The sequence below is a fragment of the Protopterus annectens genome, chromosome 2.part0 (genome assembly GCF_019279795.1).
Source record: "Protopterus annectens isolate FY-2018-M chromosome 2.part0, PAN1.0, whole genome shotgun sequence".
Lineage (NCBI taxonomy): Eukaryota > Metazoa > Chordata > Ceratodontiformes > Protopteridae > Protopterus > Protopterus annectens.
The window spans coordinates 1,060,548,992-1,060,573,306 of record NC_056728.1 but is presented as its reverse complement, the minus strand read 5'-3'; positions in this window follow the sequence as shown (position 1 = coordinate 1,060,573,306).

The window sequence follows — 24,315 nt, the reverse complement described above, 5'->3', positions numbered from 1 at the left end:
TAATTTGGAACATAATCTGTAGGCCTGTGACTGCCAACCGTTGTACTACTGTAAGATTGCAAACCCACAGTAGCAATGCCACAATTGTTGCCACTGACAAACTGTCTCATATCCTTGTAGGTCCCTCTGGTGTGACAGCAAGGCAGCAGACCCATGCTGGTGAGTGTGTTCTACATTTAATATTGCAACTAAAATGTGAATATCATAGGTGAGGTGTAGGCCATGTACACATGTAACACACCTACGCATAATGCATGCTGTGCATGTTTGCTGTGAGAGTACGCACATCTCAGTAATGTGAGTAGCTGCCTCAAACACATGCAATACACAGAGCATCCCAAACAATTGTGGCTACACTGTAGTGAACATTGGATAGGCAGAGTCGATACACATGCACACAACATACACAACTTTGTCATACACAGTACATGTTAATATGCTACACATGGCTATTCAGACACCAGCTGTAAGGTCACACTCCAGTATCCCAAATGTCATCCACATAGCACACAATATACTTGAGGAGTAGAGGCCTATCATGGGGCGGTGCGACACTCTTCAACACACAACACATTCATGTTAGGCAATGCTCCCTATTGGGCACCTTACAAACCCATGTAACAACTGGCTATGAAATGGTGAATGTAGCCATGGTACTGCAGTTCAGGTACAGCATGATAGGTGCTGGTCTGGCAGAGATTAGTAGCCTTGAGTGGCCACATGATGCTGCAAGATGATGGCTCATGGTACTACACCCCATCCAGTTACAGTAACCACAGTACTACACACCTCAATGTTATGTGTGTGCAAACATATGCACCTATACACAATATGCATAGCAATCACCATTTGCACAAAGTGACACACATATGTCTTGTAATGCTATTGAGTGTATAGGTCACATGACACAGATTGGGTATGTGTGATGTTTAATGTTGCAGTTGTGTTGTAGTATGCCATGTCATGGCTGACACTGGCATGTCCACAATATGTTCTACACTCACCATAATCACTGTACAATGGCTATGTTGAGCAATGGTATTCCATCAGGTATACATGCACCACTCATCCTTTGTGTATACATAGCATGCATGAGCTAAACCTGTGTCCACAATTATCTGCTAAAGACACAGCCAGTCTAATCAGAAATAGATATCTATGTGACACACAGATACACATCCAGCCATGGTATGCATACCTGTGAGTGATGGTGCACAGGACATTGAAGAGCTTTCAATATTTGCACAGCAATGTTGAGTCCATGTACACATTGCTTTCCAGGGTGAGGCCAATCACTGAACAACAACACACATGCATCAAAGCCATGTATACTGTTATTAGCAAGGACTGTCTACACTCACACTGCATGCTGTTGAGCAACACATGTCCTGCATGCTGACACGTGTGATATGACTGTTTCTCTTGTGATACTGTACCCCACCATCAACCGCTATTGAGTATGTTCTGGATTGCTGGTGGTGTGTGTATGTGTTTGTGTGTGTGTGTGTGTGTGTGTGTGTGTGTGTGTGTGTGTGTGTGTGTGTGTGTGTGTGTGTATCTGCTTTAGTGAGGAATGTATTTGTGTGCATGTGTGCATGTGTTCATGTGTGCATGTGTGCATGTGTGCATATGTGCATGTGTGCATGTGTTCATGTGTTCATGTGTTCATGTGTTCATGTGTGCATGTGTGCATGTGTTCATGTGTGCATGTATGTGTGCATGTGTTCATGTGTGCATGTCTGCAGGTGTGCATGTGTTCATGTGTGCATCTGTTCATGTGTGCATATGTGCATGTGTTCATGTGTTCATGTGTGCATGTGTTCATGTGTTCATGTGTGCATGTGTTCATGTGTGCATGTGTGCATGTGTTCTGACATCATGTACAGGTCGTAAAGTGTGTTTCCTGTCTTCCTCTCACAGGTGCTGAGGTTGGGCTGGTTCACTGCAGCAGGGAACCTGATGTCACTGACTCAAATAGTGATAATGAGGATAGGTGTGTTGAGGCACAGGCATGTTTGTCAGGGTCTGTCGTTGGGCCACCAATCGACAGTACACAAGTGTCCACCCCATCCATGCACACAGTCATACTGCCAATACATCCCTCATCACCAATGTCCTTAGCTGAGGGACATTGTACAGTCAGCAATGGCCAGGACAGTGTGGTATCTATGGCACATGCATCCCGACCCAGCAGCCATACCAAGATGTTTGGAATGGTACCACATAAGCAGATGTCCACAGGTTCTAATCGGAGCACTGCTGGTCATCATGCCCCTGGCAGACATGCCACAGGTCTTACAACCTCATGCATGTACCAGGCTGTCATGGAGGCACAGGCACGTATGGAATGGTACACCAGACAGGGACTAAGAGCAGAGAGGGCACATAACACCGCTTTAAATGACAGTATCCATGACCTAGCAGGTGCCATCCATAATTACACTGAAATCACTGATAGACATTGGGGTGAGACATTAGATGTCCTCTGCAATGTCATGTCCGTGTGTCAGGACAGTGTGGGATGGTTAAGATGTCAACGTGGACGTATGCCAGCAACATCACCAGCTGGCAGTTGCCGCAGATGTCCCTCAAGTCACAGCCAGTCCCGTAGTGCCAGTACCAGCCCCAGCCATGTTGGGGGTGGACTGTTCATAGACCGTCCTAGAAGACCACATGCACGTGTCTCTGGCCTGTCCCAGCAGGGACCTGGGTCCATAGGTTCATAGGTTCATAGGTTCATACTAGGCTATCTGCCCTAGGGCATTTATAAGCCTAGCCAGTATGTGTTTGGCTTTCGCCACCCATTTTAAATTTATTTTGCTATGCCCTTTTTCAAGGTTAGTATATTGTGCCTCTGTCTAACAGACACAGAAGTGATACCCGGGGTAAACCTATGATCTCCCATCCACTCATCAAGATTCCTCTTGAAGAGAGTCAATGAGGGACTCTGCCTAACCTGGACTGGGATTTTATTCCAGAGTGAAGGGAGCCTCTGGGTTATGAATCTGTCCCTCCAGCATGTCCTATTTATTTCAGTGCTGAGGTTCAAGTCTCGAGCGTAGCTCGATGGGATTTGGTTTTCTGAGGTGCAGCATGTCCATTAATTCCGGGTTGGACATGGCTTTATCGTCAGGCACAGATCGCCTCTGAACAGGCGGTATGCCACTGAGTAGAGCTGGAGTTTCTTTAACCGGGCAGCATATGGCATCTGTTTGAGCCCTTTGATCCTCTTGGTGAGGTACTTTTGGGGTCTTTCCAGTTGCTGCAGGTGTCTGGTAAGGTACATCCCAAAAGGGGCATTGTACTCAATTATGGGCCTGATGAGGGATGAGTAAAGAGGCACGATGACGTCCCCTGATCTAGATGTGAATCCCTTCATGATTAGGTGGGCTATATAAAATGTTTTTCTAACCACTTTGGCCACGTGGTTGTCAAATGAGAGATTGCTATCAACTTGGGTCCCCAGGTCCCTAATTACTTCTTCTGTACTTAATGGATTACCACCTATGTTATAGCTTTACAGTACACATATGTACTTCCAGTGTACATATGTCTGCCTCTGAGGATAGTACCCAGTCTGGCTTAGTACCTGATACTGTCAGTAGCACCCCTGCCAGGCACAGGTACTGTATCCGTGGCCAGAGATGGTGATCTGTAAAGCCTGGCAGGTACAGTCTGTGGCTGTCCCACAAATCCCCGTATATGGCAGCCACATGGTGGAACTGTGTGCATGCAGACACACCCACACATAAACTAGACTCCTAGGGCTAACACATACCCACACACATTACATCAACATTGGCCCATACCAGTACTTTTGGCCCACACACACACACACACACACACACACACACACACACACACACACACACACACACACACATACATGCCGATTGTATGGCTCAATGTAGGCCTCTGGCAAACCAACAACACACCCTGTGCATATGATGAAACCTGTGCCACCTCCTGTCATCTGTAACATTGATGCAGGAACAGGCTAACATGGTGCTGATGCACAGGGTGACTTTATAACTGTATAGCAATGTTAGCATCTTGTCAGCAGTAAAGTTTAATGATATCCTTGAATGTCTAGCTGAGCAGGCATGATGCATTAAAGCTATGATTGTCAATGTAGTATTGTTTACACCAGTGTTAATTCCAATAGTGTATTGTCCGCCCATGTGCCACTTGGCTAATGTGTGTAGTATTGGCAGCATGTGTTAGAGAGTGGACAGTACGTGTGGGATGTGTGCAGCACAGATTTGCAGGTGTACATTTGTGAACATGGTGGAGGTGCACTGTCTGCATGTACCTGCATAGTGGACACATGGGCAGGGTGACATGCCCTGTATTACACAGTGTTCACTCCATAGTTTCTATTGGTGGCCAGTATGCATTGTACTACACACATTTTGGAACTTGAGTACACATGTGTGTATGACATGGTTTGACACTGTGCTGTGGGTGATACTGTTACTATCTGTTATTGGTTTGCATTCTGGTAGTATACATAACCTCAACAGCCTGACCATAAACAATCATTAGATGATGTCTTGACAACTGACACACAGATGTAGGACACACAGTAACATTTGGATCCTTCAGGTACTATACTATGCCAGTAACCAGTTATATTCACCTGCAACCATTCCTGGGACCACTCCTGTTTGGCATATAGCATCTTAGGTACAAGCAAACACGGTATTGATATGTCCGTCCACGTCTGGAAATGCATACTGTGGCCTATAATGCATTCTCCAGATGACACACGCATCCTCCACAAGGGTATCATGCAGACAGATACCTGCTGTCAAACCCATGCTGTAAAGCTATAAGCCAACTAAAGCATAGTCATCCACCTTTACAACACATAGTATTCCCACAGTACCACATAGGTAGTAGCCCCCAACATGTTGAACAGGTACCAATGTGTACATACAGCCAAGTGTTACGTCATCTCTCCTTTGGTAATCACATTTCCAAAGGTATTTTGAAATCCCTCGGTGGATCACATAAGCAATAAGGGGTCTGCATGCATATCCACAAAGGTTGTTGTACACCTATAATGAATAGCCATAATTGACAGACTTTGCTGCATTTGAACAGGTCTGAAATATACCTCAGGCATAAACCCTCACTCACATTATTCAATAGAAACCGTAATGAGTGTGTCTGACACGAATGACCTAGGCCAGGGATCACTACAGTGGCTGGGCTTCTCACAAGCATACAGATGTGACCTAAGGTCTGGAAAGTGGCAGCACACTCTGGCAAAGATAACAGATGTGTTCATGGAGAAAGCAGGGTTCCCACCTATGAAATAATTGAGGTCATATGTATATGTACTTGGCACACCGCTACCTGATGTGCAATGCACATACTGTTGTCATTGTGATATGTCATACAGTAGTAAAAGCAAAACCCACAACCCATTGACTAACTGTGTCACACATATAGTGCACACACACTCACCAAGTGCAGAATTCAAACCCCTACCTAACGACTTTAGGATACTAGAGCAGTACACATTAATATGACGTACTATACACATTACTGAGAGCTCTCCTTTCCACAGGTATATTTGTAGGATGGTGACATCATCAGACTTAAAGATAAGTATACCACTTTTAAGGTGTTTTAGTAGTCTCCAAAAAGGTTGTTTTTCTCCAAGGAGATACACACACACTCTCTAATACAGTTGTCAAGTGCAGGATTCAAACCTCTACCTAACTACTTTTTGAGACTAGAGCAATATACATTTACATGACACGCTAGACACATTACTGGGAGTTTTCTTTTCCACAGGTATATTTGTAGGATGGTGACATCATCAGACTTGACAAAAATAAGTATACCACTTTTAAGGTGGTTTAGTAGTCTCCAAAAAGGCTGCTCTTCTCCAAGGAAATACACGCACGCTCTAATACAGTTGTTAAGTGTGAGATTCAAACCCCTATCTAACTACTTTATGACATTAGAGCAATATGCATTTACATGACACACTATGCACATTACTGGGAATTCTTTTTTCCACAGGTATATTTGTAGGATGGTGACATCATCAGACTTGACAAAGATAAGTATACCACTTTTAAGGTGGTTTAGTAGTCTCCAAAAAGGTTGCTCCTCTCCAAAGAGATACACACGCTCTCATACATTTGTCAAGTGCAAGATTCAAACCCCTACCTACCTACTTTATGATACTAGAGCAGTACGCATTTACACAACACACTATACACATTTCTGGGAAGTCTTCTTTCCACAGGTATATTTGTAGGATGGTGACATCATCAGACTAGACAAAGTGGGTTACATTAGGTGACATTAGGTGGGCTACATAGAAGGAATTTCTAAACAGTTTGGCAATGTGATCATCAAAGGAGAGTTTACTATCTACCTGGGTCCCCAGGGCCAGAATTCCATTCTCCGTACATACTGGATTACCACCTATGTGGTAATTTGTGTGCACTTTGTTTTATTCAAAGGGGGATGACTATGCATTCTTTGGCATTCTGCTTGAGGGCATTGTTCTGACACCAGGTATCTGTCTCTGTAAGACCCTTCTGGAGAATGTCTGTGTCAGCCATAGAGTTGATTATGGACCACAGTTAGCAGTCATCTGCAAACTTTTTCAGCCATACTCCTCCCGTGCTTGCCTGTACCTCTGAGCAGTATCTACTGAACAGGTGGGGTCCCAGGACCAAGACTTGTGGGATGCCATTTGTGACTGGTTTAGAGTTGGGCATGGCACCCACAACTCTGAACATGTGTGTTTGATCTGTGAGCCAGTTGGCCACCCATCCTGTGACATAGCTGTTAATGTTCAAGCTGGTAAGCTTGTCCATGATGCCAGAGTGGAGAATTGTGTTGAAAGGCCTTAGTGAGGTCCAGGTGGGCTGTGTGGACTACTTTCTCCTCCATCTATGTCATTGGTAACTGTTTCAAATAAGTCAACTAGGTTTAGGAGGCAGGATCTGCCTTTAACAAAGCCAAGTTGGGTAGAGTCTAGTGTCTGGAGGTCCCCAATGTCTCTGTTTATGGGTTCCATGATAATTTGCTCCATAGCTTTGCAGACCAGGCTGAATAGGCCTATAGGGCAATGGTTTCCAGGTTTTGTTGTGGCACCCCCTTTGTGGAGCTGGATGACTGTTGGTGTTTGCCATTCTTTGGGTACATAGCCTGTGTTAAGGTTGAGTCTGGACAGTGAATGTAGGTGAGGGTGTAGTTCCTTTTGGGGCTGGTGTAAGACACAGCCTGGGACACCATCCAGTCCCATTGATGCTGTGTTCTTAGCTTTGGAGAGGGTTGTTTTTACCTGCATGTCCATGAAGTCTGGGGCTCTGCATTCTTCTGGGATGGACACAGGCCCTTTTGGGGGTGATGGGGGGAGTTTGCACTGAACTTGTCCCCCAGGATGTGAGCAATGTAAGTTGGTTCAGTGTATTTCTTGCCATTTTGCAGTAGCTGACAGCATATTTGGAAGTTGCCACCTAAATGTTTGGTATAGCTAACAAAGGCTTTGTGGTTGTTATTCTTACATTCCTTGGCAATTTGTCTTTAGAAACTGGCCTTGGATTATTTTATGAGCAATCATTGTTTCTTCCTAATAATGATCAGTGATGCCTTTCCTTTTGTGAAGTTTGCTCTATCATGTGTTCGTTTCCTCCTTCAATTGTATAGCTTATTTATGGGCGACGACCACCAGACTGTTTTTTTATTTTTGGAGGAGTGCATCTTGATTTTATTTGGGATGTCTCGATCCATGCATCCCTGTAGATGCTCATAGAATGCACTTGTAAATGATTTGGCAGATTGTATAGCATTATCCTATAGCAAGGGGGCTTTGGAACTTTCCACTTTGGTCTTGGGAAGTGTGCAGTTTGCTTTTGAAAATGTCTTCACAGTGGTTTCCTTGACTGGGGGGGGGGTGTGGATGTCCAGTGTGATTACTTTATGATCTGATATTACCACCAAGGGGTTTATCTCTGTTGTGGAACATTGGTACCTCATGTTGGTGATGATCAGGTCCAGTATGTTGTCACCTCTAGTGGGTGTAGTGACTAGCTGTTCCAGGGCATTTGAGTTTTTAAACTCTAGGAAACATTGGGCAAGGACATTGTACATGAGTAATTCTCCCACTCAATGTTTGGGTCGTGGTAATCTCCTCATATAATGGTGTTGGATAAGACCTTTATATTTTCCACTGTTCTCAGGAATACTGAGTGAGGTTCCTGAGACAAGGTAGGTGATCTGTAGCAGGCTACAATCTGATAAGCAGCTTTGCCCAATGTTAGTTGCACTTGCATGGTCTCCAAGGCCTCATGCTGTGCCACTAACCTGAATGTGTGGATAAACCCCTTCCTTTTGTATTTCACTCGTGGTTTTGGAGCCGAAGATCAGAGGGATTGTGAGTGTTTTACGTGGAGCATGTCCAACAGCTCTGTGTTTGACATAGCTTTGTATGTTAGGCAGAGATCACCTCTGAGTAGGCAATATGCGAGAGAGTACAGCTGGAGCATTTTGAGATGGTCTGTGTATGGCATGTATTTCAGGCCACTAATGCTCTTTGTGAGGTATTTCTGCAGGCTTTACAGTTGTTGTAGATGTCTTATGAGGTACATAGCAAAAGGGGCGTTGTACTCTATTATGGATCTAGTGAGTGATGAGTAGAGGGGAACAGTGTCCTCTTCTATTCTGCATGAGACACCTTTTCTGATGAGGTGTGCCACATAGAAGGATTTCCTGACTACTGTGGGGATGTTATTATCACAGGTATGTCCACTGTCCCCCTGTGACCCAAGGTCTCTTATCACACTTTCATTGTTAAGTATACTACCGCCTATGTTGTAGTTCATGGCTACAGAGTTTTTACCAAAGGGGATGACAATGCACTTTTTTGCATTGAGCTTGAGGCCATGGCTTTGACACTAGGCATCTGTCTCAGTGAGGCCCTTTTGTAGGATGTCCACATCTTTAGTATTTACAATTATGGCTCCTAGTTTGCAGTCATCTGGAAACTTCATTAGCCATAGACCTTCCATGTTAAAGTTTACTTCAAGGAAGTAGATACTAAACAGCAAAGGACCCAGGACTGAACCCTGTGTTACTGCACTCATCACTGGTCCAAAGTCATACTTGGAGTCTGCTACTTTCACAGTGTGTGTTCTGTCAGTGAGCCAGTTGGCAACCCATCTTGTGACATAGCAATTTATACCTAGTTTAGTGGGTTTATCTATGATTCCAGAGTGGGGGATGGTATTGAAAGCTGTGGCAAGATCTACATAGGCTGTGCGAACCACCTTACCCTTGTCTACAGTTCTGGTGACTGCTTCAATGTCATCTATCAGGTTTAGGAGACATAATCTGCATTTTACAAACCCAACATGGTTGTGGTCCAGAGTTTGGAGATTACCAATGTCTTTTTTTATAAGTTGTATGATGATACATTCCATGGCCTTGCAGATCAGGCTCATCAGGCTAATGGGGCGCTAGTTCCTGGGGTCCGTGGTGTCTCCACCCTTGTGTTGTGGGATAACCGTCACTGTGCACCATTCAGCAGGCACAAAGCCTGAGGTGAGACTATGACTGAACATGGTACGTTGGTGTGGTGCCTGTTCGTTCTGTAGTTTGTGTAGAACACAGCCCGTGAAGTTATCTGGTCCCATGGATGCTGTGATACTGGCTTTGGAGAGTGTTTTTTACCTGTGCAGCTGTGATGACAGCAACTTTGCAGTCTTCCATTATAGAGATGTGCTGTTTCATGGGTGAGAGGGGGGTAAAGTTAGCACTGATCCTATCTGCCAGGATGTTGGCAATATCAGTTGGGTCTGTATATTTAGTACCATTGAGCTGTAACTTAGAGCAGATCTGAGTGTTGTCATGACATGGACCTGTCTGTTGTGCAGAGATCTCCTGAGTAGACAGTATGCAACAGAGTACAGATTGAGTTAAATTCAGTCTTGTTGCATGGGGCAACTATTTGAGGCCAGTAATCCCCTTGTTGAGGTACTTCAGTGGTCTTTCCAGCTGCTGAAAGTGCCTAGTCAGATTCATCGCAAGTGTGTTGTGGTACTCTCTGACGGGTCTAATGACTGATGAGTAGAGGGAACCTTTTTTGACCTACATGTAAAGACCTTGGCAGTTTGTGGGAACACATAGCATTATTTTCTAACCACTTTCTGAATGTGTTTCTGGAAGTAGAGATGACTATCCACATGTGTCAATAGATCCCTTATTATAACCTCCATATTTAGGTTGTTGGCACCTATGTGGTATTTGTATGACTGTAACTCGAGGCCATAATTTTGACATCACATCTGTCTGACTGAGACCCTTTTTAAGGATGTCTCTGTTGTCCCAAACATCGATTATTACAACTTTTTTGCAGATATCCACAAACTTTGCTAAACATAGCCCTCGTGTGTTTGACTGAATTTTTGAAAAGTATACACCAGACAGGAGGAGTCCCAGGACTGAGCCATGGGGGACAGCAGTTGTTACCAGCTTGATCAGGAGACCACAAATCTTACCTTGTGTGATCTATCTGTGCTCCAGTTGGCAATCCATCAGATGACATACATATTTATGCACAAGTTGTTGATTTTGTGGATGCAACATGTGTCTGGGATGTTGGCAAAGGGCTTTTCAAGGTCTATGTGGGACGTGTGTAGCTCATTTCATTGATGTATGTCCTGGGTGACTGCCTTGAAAACAGTCTAGCAGGTTTGGGAACCATGATTTGCCCCTGACCAAACCAAAATTGGTAGGGTTGGATGTTTGTAGGCTCCCAATAGCTCTGTCTATGAGTTCCATCATGATGGACTCCATGGCCTTGCAGATCAGGCTTAAGAGGCTTATAAGGCAATAGTTTCCATGGTCTGTTGTGCACCAACACTTGTGGAGTGTGCCAAACGTTGCTGTAACACATTCAACAGTTTCATATCCTGTACAGACGGTGAAGCTCAACAGACTGTTCAGGTGCAGGGTCTGATTGTTCTGGAATTTACTTACGACACAGCTAGGGAAACAATATAATCTCATAGACGCCATGTTTTCAGGTTTGGAAGGAGCTGTTTACCCATTCTATATGTGATATCTGTGCTTTCACAATCTCCAGGTATGATGATAGGGCCTTTTGTCAGTGAGAGGGGGGTATGTATGTATGAGCCTGTCTGACAGGATGTTGGCAATGTCAGTCATTTACAGTTTGCACTGACTCAGGACATATATGATTGTACATTGCGATTTATGACATAGTGGAAGGAAGCGTCATGGTTCTCTATGGACTCCTTCACAGATTCTTTTGCCAGAACATGGATTGGATAATGTTTGGCGTGCACATTGTTTATTCATGATACTGATTGCAGGTTTATTGATCTTCTTTGCTTTTTCACTTTCTGTGAACAACTTAAGTATTTGTGGTACATAGTTTGATTATGACAGGGTTCCAATATATTATATGTGTCTGTTTTCATATAACTGTGTGCACAAGGCAGGATTGGTGAATAGTGACATGTTCCTGGGGTAAAACATGCAACTGCCAGATATGTGTGGCCCACTGCTGTACTCAGACATGGCCTAATTGAGTGAGCATGCCCAATATGACCTTTCAGTATGTTGTTGCCTGACATTTGCTTTGTTTATTTAAGTGTGTGAGAATGCCCAGTATGACCTTTCAGTATGTTGCTGACTGAAATCCACTACATTTGTTGAAGTGTGTGAGCACGCCCGGTATAGACATTTATACTATATGTGAGTGGAAAATCAAGTTGTATTTTTACTGCAGGGCTCACCTTTGTGTCATAAATCAACAGTGATCATGCTGTGCCTGCAGGGCTTCCATGAGACACTTTGCATAGACTTATCAACATTTCTACATACAGGGGGGACAGCTATTCTTTGTACATTTCTACCCGGGGGCACACCTGATTGTTACTGTGGGTGTACATAGGATGAGGGGTTCACCTGACACTTATACACATTTGCTAGGCCTGTACTGCTATGTAAGGTACACCATTTCAGTCTGTACTGTTGCCTATCGTACTAGCTTGAGACATACTACGGTACTACAGATCTTAGCGTCCAATGTCACGTATATTAGATTGTGACTTCATAGCCTAGCCAACCCACATCACACTGCCTGGCCTGCTGTTCTGTGTCTGCATAGGCCTGTGGGGGAGGTAACACATATGCCTCTTTAGGGGCATGATACAGCATTTCTTTGTGTTTGCATTAGTGTACAATTGTCCTGCTGTGTCTGTGCCAGTGAAATGCTGTCATGGCTTAGTGGTTTGTGACTATAGTGTACACTATCCTGGGTTCAAGCCCTGTCACTGCTTTTTATTTTCATGCTGGGCAGATCAGACTGCTTAAGGAACAGTAAAGCAAATATGAGCATGTTTACCTGACTTTGCTCAATTTTGACCGACTTTGCACCACCTTGCCCAACATTGCTCAACGTTGCCCGACATTGCGCTAGTTAGCACGGGCAATTTTGTTTACATATACTAAATAGTGGTAAAAGCTGCTTAGCACTGCTTTATATTGCTTAAAACATGGCAATCATGCCTCAGGTGGTGCTGCAGGGCTGCCTATGTTGGATGCACATAGTGCACTCCCTATATATGTTTGAAAACAGGTAGTGTCAAGTTAGGCATCCCTTTTATTTTATGTGCGAGTCAGAGAGAGGTATCATTTCCAGGGTTCCTACTGAATCAATGTATGTGCTATGCATTGCCTCTTTGCCAAGGCCAAGGCATACTGGGCATGCCTCCTTCTGCCTACTGGGGCAGGCTCAGGTTGTTCCTCCACCAAGTCACGCTCTGCCTGTGATGGCTTTGGCAATGGTGGGGGGCTATTTGGCCCTGCCCCATGCTGTTCCTGCTACAGCTGTTTTTGCAGGATCATATTGTGTAGCATGGCACATACCATGACAATTTGGGTACATGTAGTTGGTGAGTACGCAAGGCTCCACCAGATGTGTCCAGGCACCGGAACCGTGATATGAGCATCCCAAACACATGCTCGATTACATTTCGTCTTTGTGCGTGTGCCTCATTATGGAGTTCTTGTTCAGGTGTGTGTGCATTTCTGATGGGTGTCATCAGCCACGGCTCCAGTGCATATCCAGCATCCCCCACTAGGTGACCGTTAGGGATGTCCCCACTGGCAAATGTCTGGTATAGCTGCATCAGATGCCAGATATGGGAATCGTGGTAGCTTCCAGGGCAGCCAGCACACACATTCAGTATTATGCCCTTGGCATCGCACATGACCTGGCAGTTAATGGAGGGGAAGCCCTTGCGGTTGATGTAGGCCCTACCCCGCTCACTGGCTGGTGCTTTGATGTGTATGTGCATGCAGTCTATTGCACCCACTACCTCAGGGTATTCTGCTATTTGCTGGAAAAGACGCATATTGCTGGCCAATGCCTCACGGGAATTGGGGGAATATACATAATCACCGACATGTGCTGACATGGCATTCAGGAACTGCTGCAGTACCCTGTATGCTGATGCCTGTGAAATCCCCATCATATCACCAGTTGGTCTCTGGAAGGTACCTGTTGCTAGTATTCTTAGGCCAACACATACCTTGGTTTCCACTGGGATGGGTTCCCCTCTGTTGGTTCTCTGTGTGAGGCATGGCCTGCACAGCTCAACAATTTGCTGCAGGAGGTCTCTGTCCACTCTATACCGCTCCACTATCTCCAGCTCATGTAGCCCCTGGTAGGTTACCCTGGGTCTGTACACTCTTCTCCGTCTCCTCACTGCGGGTTGCACAGCAGCATTTGCAATGGCACCACCCTCAGCATCTTGCACATGTTGGCTTATAACAGCAATGGCAGCCCCTAACATTTTTTTGTCTGAGTTAAGCTTTTTAAGTTTGCACTCTTTGTATACTGCAGTGTTGCAGTGTTTTTGAGAAAAACATGGGGGAATGTTGTTTGCAGAGCTTTAAGTGTTGGGCTGGGATAATGTACTGCCTGTGTAATTGTTCTCCTTGCTTAACTTCTTACTACTTCTTTTCTTTCCTTTTCCCTTTCTGTTTCCACAAGGGGCAGCGCCACGCAAACAAGTGCAAGCACACACACACGAGCACACATGCGGGCACACAGGCTTACACAGGATTAGACGGGTGCACATGCACGCATACAGGCTTACACAGGCTTAGACAGATGCACACGCGCACGCACACATGCTTACAGATGCGCACATGCACACACACGGTTTAAGCACATTTGCAAGAAATTTCAGATATATCCACGGCGTACACCTTCGGTTTCTGGGTTTCAGCTAGGACAACTGTAGACACGCCTTTTGCAATCCTGAGCAATTCATGTGTAACACAAGCTACTCTGCTCCAATAAGCTTACACCCCCTCATGATGTCACCTATCTTCTACTCTACTACTCCCGTACTTCTACACTTACACTCTAGGGACATGGCTCACATGCCAGGGAAAATTGGGATTCACTATCCTTATCCTCATTTGCATAGGATTGCCTACTAATGCTTGGTTACATCTCTCAAACTGAGCTTCCCCCCTTAGCAACCACTACTAAGTAGCCATGTTGTCTTCAGCCTGCCCTTCACCTGCATGGCAGAATAAGCTTTTTATTAAAAATGCCTATTTTTGCTATTTTTTAATTATTTTCTGTTTTTTAAAGCGCCGCACGTTTGAGCGGCGCTGAGCTATGCTTAAACATGGAGATCAGGGAAAAAAAATAAAAATGAATTTTTATTAATTTTCAACCTATAAAAATGCCAATGGCCTTATATTTGGCCATTGGCATGCTTCCTCAACTGGATGTATCCTTTATTTGGAGCTGTCATAGCTCCATTTAACTATTTGCAGAACGGTACTCCATTGCCAACGGAGCACATTTCTGCAAATAACACTGCTCTTCCACGGACAGGTTAGTGGTTCATGGATCGCAAATTTACCTCATTTGCATACATTTCAGCAGCAAATGAGGTAATTTGCATACCATAACACTGTCTGTGCAAGAGTAGTTTTAGGAGCTCTCATGTACACACCTGCCGGCTATTGCTGAATCGCTCGGCAGACATATTGCCTGTCTGATGTCTTACACTACTCTTAGACTCTGTGCAAGCCTTCATGAATCCGGCCCATTGTCTACCACACAGTCGTGTGCAATACATCTCTGTCATACAACACTATGCAATGGCCTTCTGAATACTGTGAAAGACATATATTATACTGTTAACATGATAAAAATATGATACTATAACTGTAACATGTTTGCTGAAAGTATATCAGCAATATCTACCATACAATACAGGTGTTATTTAAATATATTTATCAGACAGTATGACCAATAAGGCATTTTTATACTTTATATAATATAAATAACTGACTACAGTCAGGATCGTGCAACATTACAAACGTACTATTATCAATATCTTTTAATATTACTAGAAGGACATGTGTGGGGCAATGTGTCCATCACAGAGCATCTTACTTTACTAGAGTGCATTACATATCATGCAAAACACAATTTGTCCAAGAAAATGCTGTTACTTATTCAAATATGAAACAGCCACCCCAATGCAAGAACAACAAATAGGTGTAAAAGCAGAACATATATATAATGATTTATCAAGACAAGCATGGCATGGCAGTTGTAGAATAGTGCATGTATGTTGTACGTTTTAGAAGCATTTCAAGGACAGCATGTGCATATAAATAGCAGGCATGTGCTAGCTTCAGTGCCATTTTGAGAGTCCAACCAGAGAGTGAGCATGTATGAGTGTAGTAGCTAGTTTGTTAATAAGTTTATCTAAGTTAAAGTTATTAAGCCTTAATTCTGATGTGTTTGTACATAATAAAACTGCTTGAACAAAACCCATGAATGCTCATCTGTTTTATTCTGACTGGATGAGTGATATGGTGTCAGAACCAGGATTCCAGAGATTGCTTTACAGAGCTGCAAGGTGCAAAGTTAACAGTGAAGGTAAACTAAGAGAACTGAATACAAAAAAGGGCCAGAAATAAACTGAAGGTAATGAAAACTTGCACAAATTATTTATTTTTATAAAAAAAAAAGATAAAATGGAGCATTGCAAGGGTACAAACCACATTATTAAAGAAGTGAGAGGCACAAAAGTGTATTAATTAAACAAAATGTTTAAAATTAAGATATTTGATAAAACAATTATCAGAAAAGCACATAAAGGGTTTGGAATTACCTTGGAATTACAAAATGGGCATGTTTAAAGTAAAACTAGCATGTTTAGAGGAAAACGAGCCCAAGAAAGGTATAATGGGCATTGAAAAAGATTAAACAAGCAAAACGAATGTAATAAAGGGCAAAAACGGCACATTAGGCATAAATAAAGCAAGGTGACTGCATGTTTTTGGCGAAGTGCTATGTTTTGGCATAAACTAGTGATTTGCATTCACTGAAGCTGTTAAGAACATAACTAGAATTATTCAAAGTATCTCAAAGTGTGTAAAAGTGCTTACAGTGTATGCTTATTACTGTGCGTTTATTCTGAAGAGTTTATTTGTGTGCAGAGTGCAACAATTTCATAAACTGAAGTCAAAATACAGTCAGTTTGAAAAGTTTCTCATGCTGGGTGTGTCTATTTGCAGAGTGCTGCCATTACAGAGTTTCTTAGAGTGTAACGAGTTATTTAGCAAAGCACTGCCATTCTGGAAAGATTTCAGTGTGCTGTGTTCTGCTTATTCACAAAGTTCAGTTACTTTGAAATGTTTTTTACTCTGAGCTTCTTCTGCCCAGTTTATTGGCACAGTGCAGTTATTTTTAATTATACAATGACCCCCCATTAATATTCCAAAATGTGCACTCTGATTGGCCAGCGTGCCCATTGTAAATCCCACAATATAGCAACGGAAAAAGGTCCGATGACCAGGACTTTTTTCCATTGGCATAAAGTGTCCAAAACCTTTTTCTTTTTAATAAAAAAAAAAAAAAAAAAAAAAACGGACCAACAGAGACTTTCTTTTCTCCATTGCTTCTGTTTTAAAGCATTGACGTACTGGGTATGCATAGGAACATAAGTCCCATAAGCATGTGCATTACATCAACACAAGGAAGCAGTATACCACCCCCGGCAGAAGAACAGTAATGCGCCATTATACAAAGACATTATTTAAGAAAACCAAGTATTTTTTTTTCTTAAATAATGTCATTGTATAATAGCAATAACCAACTCCGTGGTTGTGGTATATTGAAATTTACCCACAGTTGGCTTTATTTAATCACGAGGGCAAAGCCATGGGTAAATCTTCAATATACCACACCACATCGTCGGTTATTGCTTAAATGTTTCTTACATTGATAAGAGGTGATTTCTTACAGTACAGTAATTTCAACAGTATTCTTGTGCTCAGGAGACTTATTTTGCAAAGTTCGACTATTCAGAGGCTTGTTGTGCTATTGGGCATAGTTACAAATACTGGCATACATTTCTGGCATATGTATATATGTGTGTGTTCATGCATACTTGCAAAAGCCTCACTCATATGTGTTAATATGGCAGATGGATTTCAAAAACCATCACCACTTGTATTTGATCAGAATATTGCAGAGAACTGGAGAATGTTTGAGCAAGAGCACAGTATTTTTTATAAAAGCAGCTTACTCTGACAAAGATGCATGCACCAGGCAATTCATTTTGCTAAACCTAGCTGGGTCAGAGGCCATTGAAAAAGAGTGTTAATTTGTGTATTCAGCAGAAGTATATGAAGAAGAAGGTGAAAACTGGCATGTCATTGTACAGGCTGAATCAAGGAAAGACCCTGAGTGTTTGAAATGCAAATTCAGGGAAATGTGCAACTCCCAGAAAAATGTTACATTAGAGAGTTATTTGTTTTACACAAGAGATCAAAAGCAAGGTGAAACTTTTGCAGCTTATATTACTGACTTGAGAAACAAATCTAAGACATGTAGGTTAGGTGACTTAAAGGATGATTTAATAAAGGACAGACTTCTGTGTGGTATTAATAGTGCTGCAGTGAGAAAGATTTTGCCTCATGATATTGAGTTAATGCTGAGCAAAGCTATTGAGATTTGTCAAATCCATGAAGTTACAGAAAGGCATACAAGTATGCTTGCAAGTGATAAGAGCATGGTTTCAGCAGGCTCCAGAGCAAATGTAGACAGCAAGCAGCACATTGCTAGCAGAAGTAGGCCTAAGCACATGGCACCGGCCAACCCTGCAGGCTCCCCACGTAAAACACATAGTTTTCCAATAAGTTCTAAGAGAAGGACATGCTCAGTGCAGTACAAGGGTGAGTCAGCAAAACCCAAATCATGCTTTATTGGTAACTGTCAGAAATGTGCTGTAAATCATAAGTCGAAAAGAGAAAAATGCTTTGCATTTGGTCAGCAATGCCACAGGTGTAAAAAATGGAACCATTTTCAAAAGTTTTGCAAATCAAGTAAACCTCACACAGGTATAAAGAAAGGTCACTTAAGAAAGCAAGTTGATCACACAGAGAGCTGCAATCCTACTTTATACGTAGATGGTGTATTAGTAATTGGTGAAAAGGTTTGATGCAATAAATTTGTTAGCAAATAATGAAGTATTTTGTACTGTCAAGATCAATGGTAAATCACTGAGCTCAAAGTAGGCACTGGTTCAAAGTATAATGTTATGTCAGCAGACACTGCTGCTAAGGTGAAAGCTGATGCTGATGAGCAACTTAATGTGGACAGTCATGTGAAACTTGTTACTTATGGAGGTGAAGAATTTCAAACTGAAGACTCAGTAGTACTTTCATGTTATTTGGCTAGGAACTGCTACAGTTTACTATTTTATGCAGTCTGAAGACATTTGCAGTCATTACTGGGTCTCAGAGACAGTTTGAGAATGAATCTTTCTTTTACCAAAGAAGTTCATCGTATAAGCACATACCCTTGTTTCAATTTTACTGAAGTTATTTTCTCAGAATATGCAGATGTTTTTGATGACAAATTGGGCAAACTTCCAGTTGTGTATTATGTGAAATTAGAGCCAGAAGTAAGTTCAGTAGTCAGACTGGCAAGAAAATCCCCGACAGCTATGCAGAATCAAGTCAAAGCTCCTTTGGATAAAATGGTGCAGCAAGGTGTAATTTGTCCAGTTGCAGAACCACCTTAATGGGTGTCGTCCATGGTAGCAGCCCAGAAAAAAGGCTCAGATGAAATCAGAATATGCATTGATCCAAGAGACCTGAATAAAGCATTAAATAGACCACATCATCATATCTGTACAGTCAAGGAAGTTGCAGCCCTAATACCAAAAGCCACTGATTTTTCTGTCTTGGATGCAAAAAGTTCATTTTGACAAATGATGCTTGATTGCAAATCTTCACTACTGACTAATTTCAGTACCCCATTTGGAAGATACAGAGTCCTCAGGAGGCCATTTGGAATAAATTCTCCAAGTGAAGTCTTTTAGCATGCAATGGAGCAAATTTTTTTCAGGTTATCCTTATGCCACAATATTAGATGATTTTTTGGTTGGAGACAATGGTGAACCAGAGCATGACAGAAATGTTAGAAGAGTTCTAGATAGAGTGTGTGAAGTGAACTTAAAGATCTGAAGTGCAAATTCAGACTATCAGAAGTTACATATGTAGGTCATTTATTTACCAGCACTGGCTTGTGATCAGACCCATCCAAACAGCCATTCTTGAGTTGACAGCACTTGATAATCTTCAAGCTCTACAATGTTTTATTGGTATAGTCAACTATTTAGGCAAGTTTATACCAGAATTCAGCAAATTGCCAGTGCCTTTGAGAGAGTTGACATGCAATATGGTTACATGGTCCTGGCTGGAACACCACCAGAGAGCATTTGAAGACCTTAAGCAGAAAATTGCTACGCCAAATACATTAAGATACTATGATGTCAATAAACCAGTAAACCTTTCCTGTGATGCTTCATAATTTGGTCTTGGTGCAGTTATTCTTCAAGAAGGCAGACCAGTAGCCTGTGCATCTAGATCTCTTATCCAAATTGAAATGCAATATGCTCAAATTGAGAAAGAACTTTTGGCTATCATATTTGCATGTTCAAAATTGTATGATTATATCTATGGTCAAGCTATTCAGACTGAAACTGATCACCAGCTTCTATTCACTATTTTAAAGAAGCCTATGCATTCAGTTCCAGCGAGATTACAAAGAATGATGCTCAGACTGTAAAAGTGGAACTTCAAACTGGTCTATACAAAAGACAAACTTCTTTATCTGGCTGATACCTTATCCAGATCACCCAGAAATACAGCAGAACAGCTTAATGCAGAGAATTTTGACTTTGGCATCATGGAAGTGCATAATATTTTTACCACGAGACTTGATGAGCTGAGAGATCGTTCAAAGACTGACCCAATTTTGCAAAAGTTTAACCACTACATTAATGTTGGATGGCCATGAAAGCAATTTAGTATACCACTTGAAGTACAAACTTGTTCTCTTTACAGAGATGAGATATTGATGGAAGATGGCATTATTTTCAAAGGTCCTAAAATTGCTGTTCCTGATTCCTTACAACATGAATATATCCAGATTTTGTATTGTGGTCACCCAGGTTCTGAATCTAGCAAAAGAAGGGGGAGAGAGAGCTAGTATTTTGGACTTCTCTACCAAAATACATTGATAAAGCACTTTCTTCTTGTTCAGTATGCAATAGTACTAAACCACATTTGCAAAAAGAACCACTTCAGCTAAGTCAAGTTCCTGAACTACCTTGGTCAACAGTAGCCACTGATATATTTGAGTGGAACAATCAGCATTATTTAGTATTGGTAGACTCTTATTCAAACTGTTTTGAGATTGATTTACTCCCTAATCTAACATCCACTGCTGTTATCACCAAGTTGACATCATTTTTCAGTCCATGGTTGTCCACGCAAAATTATTTCTGACAATGGTACCCAATTTACAAGTCAGTTGTTTCAGAAATTGGGAAAAAAGAATGGGACTTTGTACCTGTTACTAGTAGTCCAGAGTATCCACAGTCAAATGGACTAGCTGAATGTGCAGTACACAGTGCAAAGCAATTACTACAGAAGTCAAAACCTGATAATACCAGTGTCAATTTGAATTTTACTCAGTCTCAGAAACATACCCCATGTTGATATACTTGGCTCACCCGCTCTGAGTCTTCCATCTAGGCAAACCAGAACAACATTGCCTATCAGTTCCAGTTTGTTGAGGCATAACGCTAAGAACAACAGAGCAATCAAAGCCCAACTATTCAGAAAGGGTTCTTTCCAGAGGTCCAGCAAAGATACATCGAGCAGATTTCTTCATCCATTGAAAGAAGGAGAGATGGTGAGGATACAAACATCAAAAGGTTTTGATTGGATTGGTCAAGTAACAGGTATATGTGCCGAACCAAGATCCTACTTCGTATAATTTGAGGGTGTGCAGTACAGGAGAAATCGCAGATATCTTCCTCCTGTATCAGAATTAATATCACATTGTTCCTATGATACAGACTCCAGATCTCAGAGCAATCCAGACAATGTTCCTGTTGCAGAACATGTCTTAAATTCTACTTCCATTCCTGTTAATGTTCTTGATGTCACCAAGGTTGAACATTCAGCAGAGGTAGTCCCAGTTGCTAGGCCTAATTCTAAATTTTATGTCACACGATATGGTCATATTTCCAGGCCTAGTGTGAAATACAGAGCAACCTGGACATAATTGTTTATATGTATTTAGTTCTGTGTAATTGCATGACAAAGAATTATTTCTATCAATTGCATGTCAATTAATGTTGTCAATATTGCATGACTCATTTCTCAAAGAAGAAGGATGTAGAACAGTGTGTGTATATTGTACCTTTAAGAAGCATTTCAAGGACAGCACATGCCGCACATGCCTATAAATAGCAGGCAAATGCTAGCTTCAGTGCCATTTTGAGAGTGCAACCAGAGAGTGAGCATGTATGAGTGTAATAGCTAGTGTGTTTATAAGTTTATCTAAGTTAAAGTTATCAAGCCTCAATTCTGATGTGTTTGTACATAATAAAGCTGCTTGAACAGAACCCATGAATTCTTGTCTGTTTTATCTTGACTGAACAAGTGACAACAGTGTTACATGCAAAAACGACATAAATTATTAATACACTGTAAGCTAACAGTGACTCTGATAGCATGACAGTTTCGATCAGGTCTGTGATACAAAACAATTGACATATGCCTTACAGCATCATCTTGCATACAGTCGGGAGGAGGGGCATAATTTCCATCGTCCCTTATTTGTATGTGCAGCCTGACACAATTAAATTAAGGTGCTCATAGCAGAGTTAAGGTCAAGTGTAACTGAGGTTTATGCACAACTAATGTGCCATTTGGACATTCTACAAATAGCAAATGTTTATAAATAATATATAGTAAGAAGAACAAGAAATGGAAAACTTAAGAGCTAAATGCAAATGAGATGACCAATGCAAGATGGTTAATGTGTTACATCACATCAGAAAAATGAATGTGTAAAACACCTCAGAAAATCTTTAGAATCATCAGCACTGTAACAGCATGTGATGTCTACCAAATCATAAACACAGTGACAGCATGTGATATCAGATATCTGCCCCTTTAGTTTATTTCACACAGTGTTCATCAGATCTGTTGCAGATCTGTTGCAGCATCTGGAAGACATAAACAATTTCAAACCTCCACCCTTCCAGAGTACCAATTAGTTCACCCCAAAAACAATGCAGAAAGATTCCTGGTACAGATTTTTTTCTTTCTGGCTGCATTGAGAGCTTTATGATACAATCTTTATAGCCTTAGCCAGGTAACTTAATTTCAAACTATTTTTAAAGTTAAACCAAAAAGAATGATCCACAACCAGGGAATAAATGTGCCGTATACCACAAAAGCCAAAAAGCAATAAAACATAAAATTCTGGTGTCGGAACGGCCAAGGCTGGAATCAATAGAGTTAGTGTAGTATTCACAGTCACAAATGTCCACCAAATAAATGATCCATAAAAGCTCTCAGTAAAATCTTTAATTCACCACATTAAACATAAGTAAGCGCTTTCACCCAAAAATGGGCTTCCTCAGACTGTAACTGAGGAAGTCCATTTTTGGGTGAAAGTGCTTACTTATGTTTAATGTGGTGAATTAAAGATTTTACTGAAAACTGTATGGATCGTTTATTTGGTGGATATTTGTGACTGTGAAAACTACACTAACTCTAGTGATTCCAGCCTTGGCTGTTCTGACACCAGGATTTTATGTTTTATTTTCAAAGTTAGTTTGATTGAGACTAACCTCTTCTCTTCCAGTATCCTCTGTTAAAACATATACATTTAAACAGTTACAATAATGCAGGTATATTTCTTTTTCTGTCCAGCAGTGCACACTGTTGTTACATTTTTAACACAAGCAGCTTCACAAATACATTTTACACACATGCATATAAATGACATATACTTCTTTACAAAATTCCTTCTAGCTGTGCTGGCATATGTTACACATCCACTGCCCTACTTCTCCTACCATAGCTGGCAATACCTCACATTGTCATAATAACTCAAATGTGAAATTTTACACTGACTCTATTCTGTTATTCATGTGAAATTTATGATTATTAGACTTACCTTGCAGATGTATTATGGGTAGACTATCACTAATATTAGTCTGCATGATTCCGCAAGCAACAACAGCTTTTTAACAATGTTATGTTTGCTTCTGGGGAAATTAATATTTACAGTTAGAGCATGTACCTCTCTCCCTCCACTGCTCCTTCAGCCTGTGCATCTGCTTGATGCACAGAGCATGATTCCTGGCTCTGTTCTCACCACCTGCAAAAAATAAATAAATAAATACATAAATATTTCTGACACAAAGGGATTCTGTCAATTGAATATATACTGTTCACTATGTAAAAGTTAACAGTGAAGGATACTAAGCATTATATGTTTTATAGCCTTGACATGATATACATTTTGTACATTCAGTTTTTGCAGTGTCACTGTCAACACTTCACACATGAGGAGTAATGTATATAAATTAGAGGAACACAGATTTAATCATACAGCTCTCATGTATGCTCGCACTCCTACCCTGACACCTACTTGTCTAGATAATCCATCTTGGCTGTGATTGTATGGATTTATGTAGGTGAGCATCTGGGTGGTCTGCCCCTCAATTCAGTTCAGTGCCCAGACAAGCCGAAACTTTCTCTCAGTTGACATCTTCACTGTTGAATGTAAAAGCCTTCTAAAAAAATGCTTTCTCATGAATGCTAACTGAGATCCCACTCAGTCCACAGGCAGCAATGACATAAGCAGTCAATGTATCCAAATCACATTTTAAAATT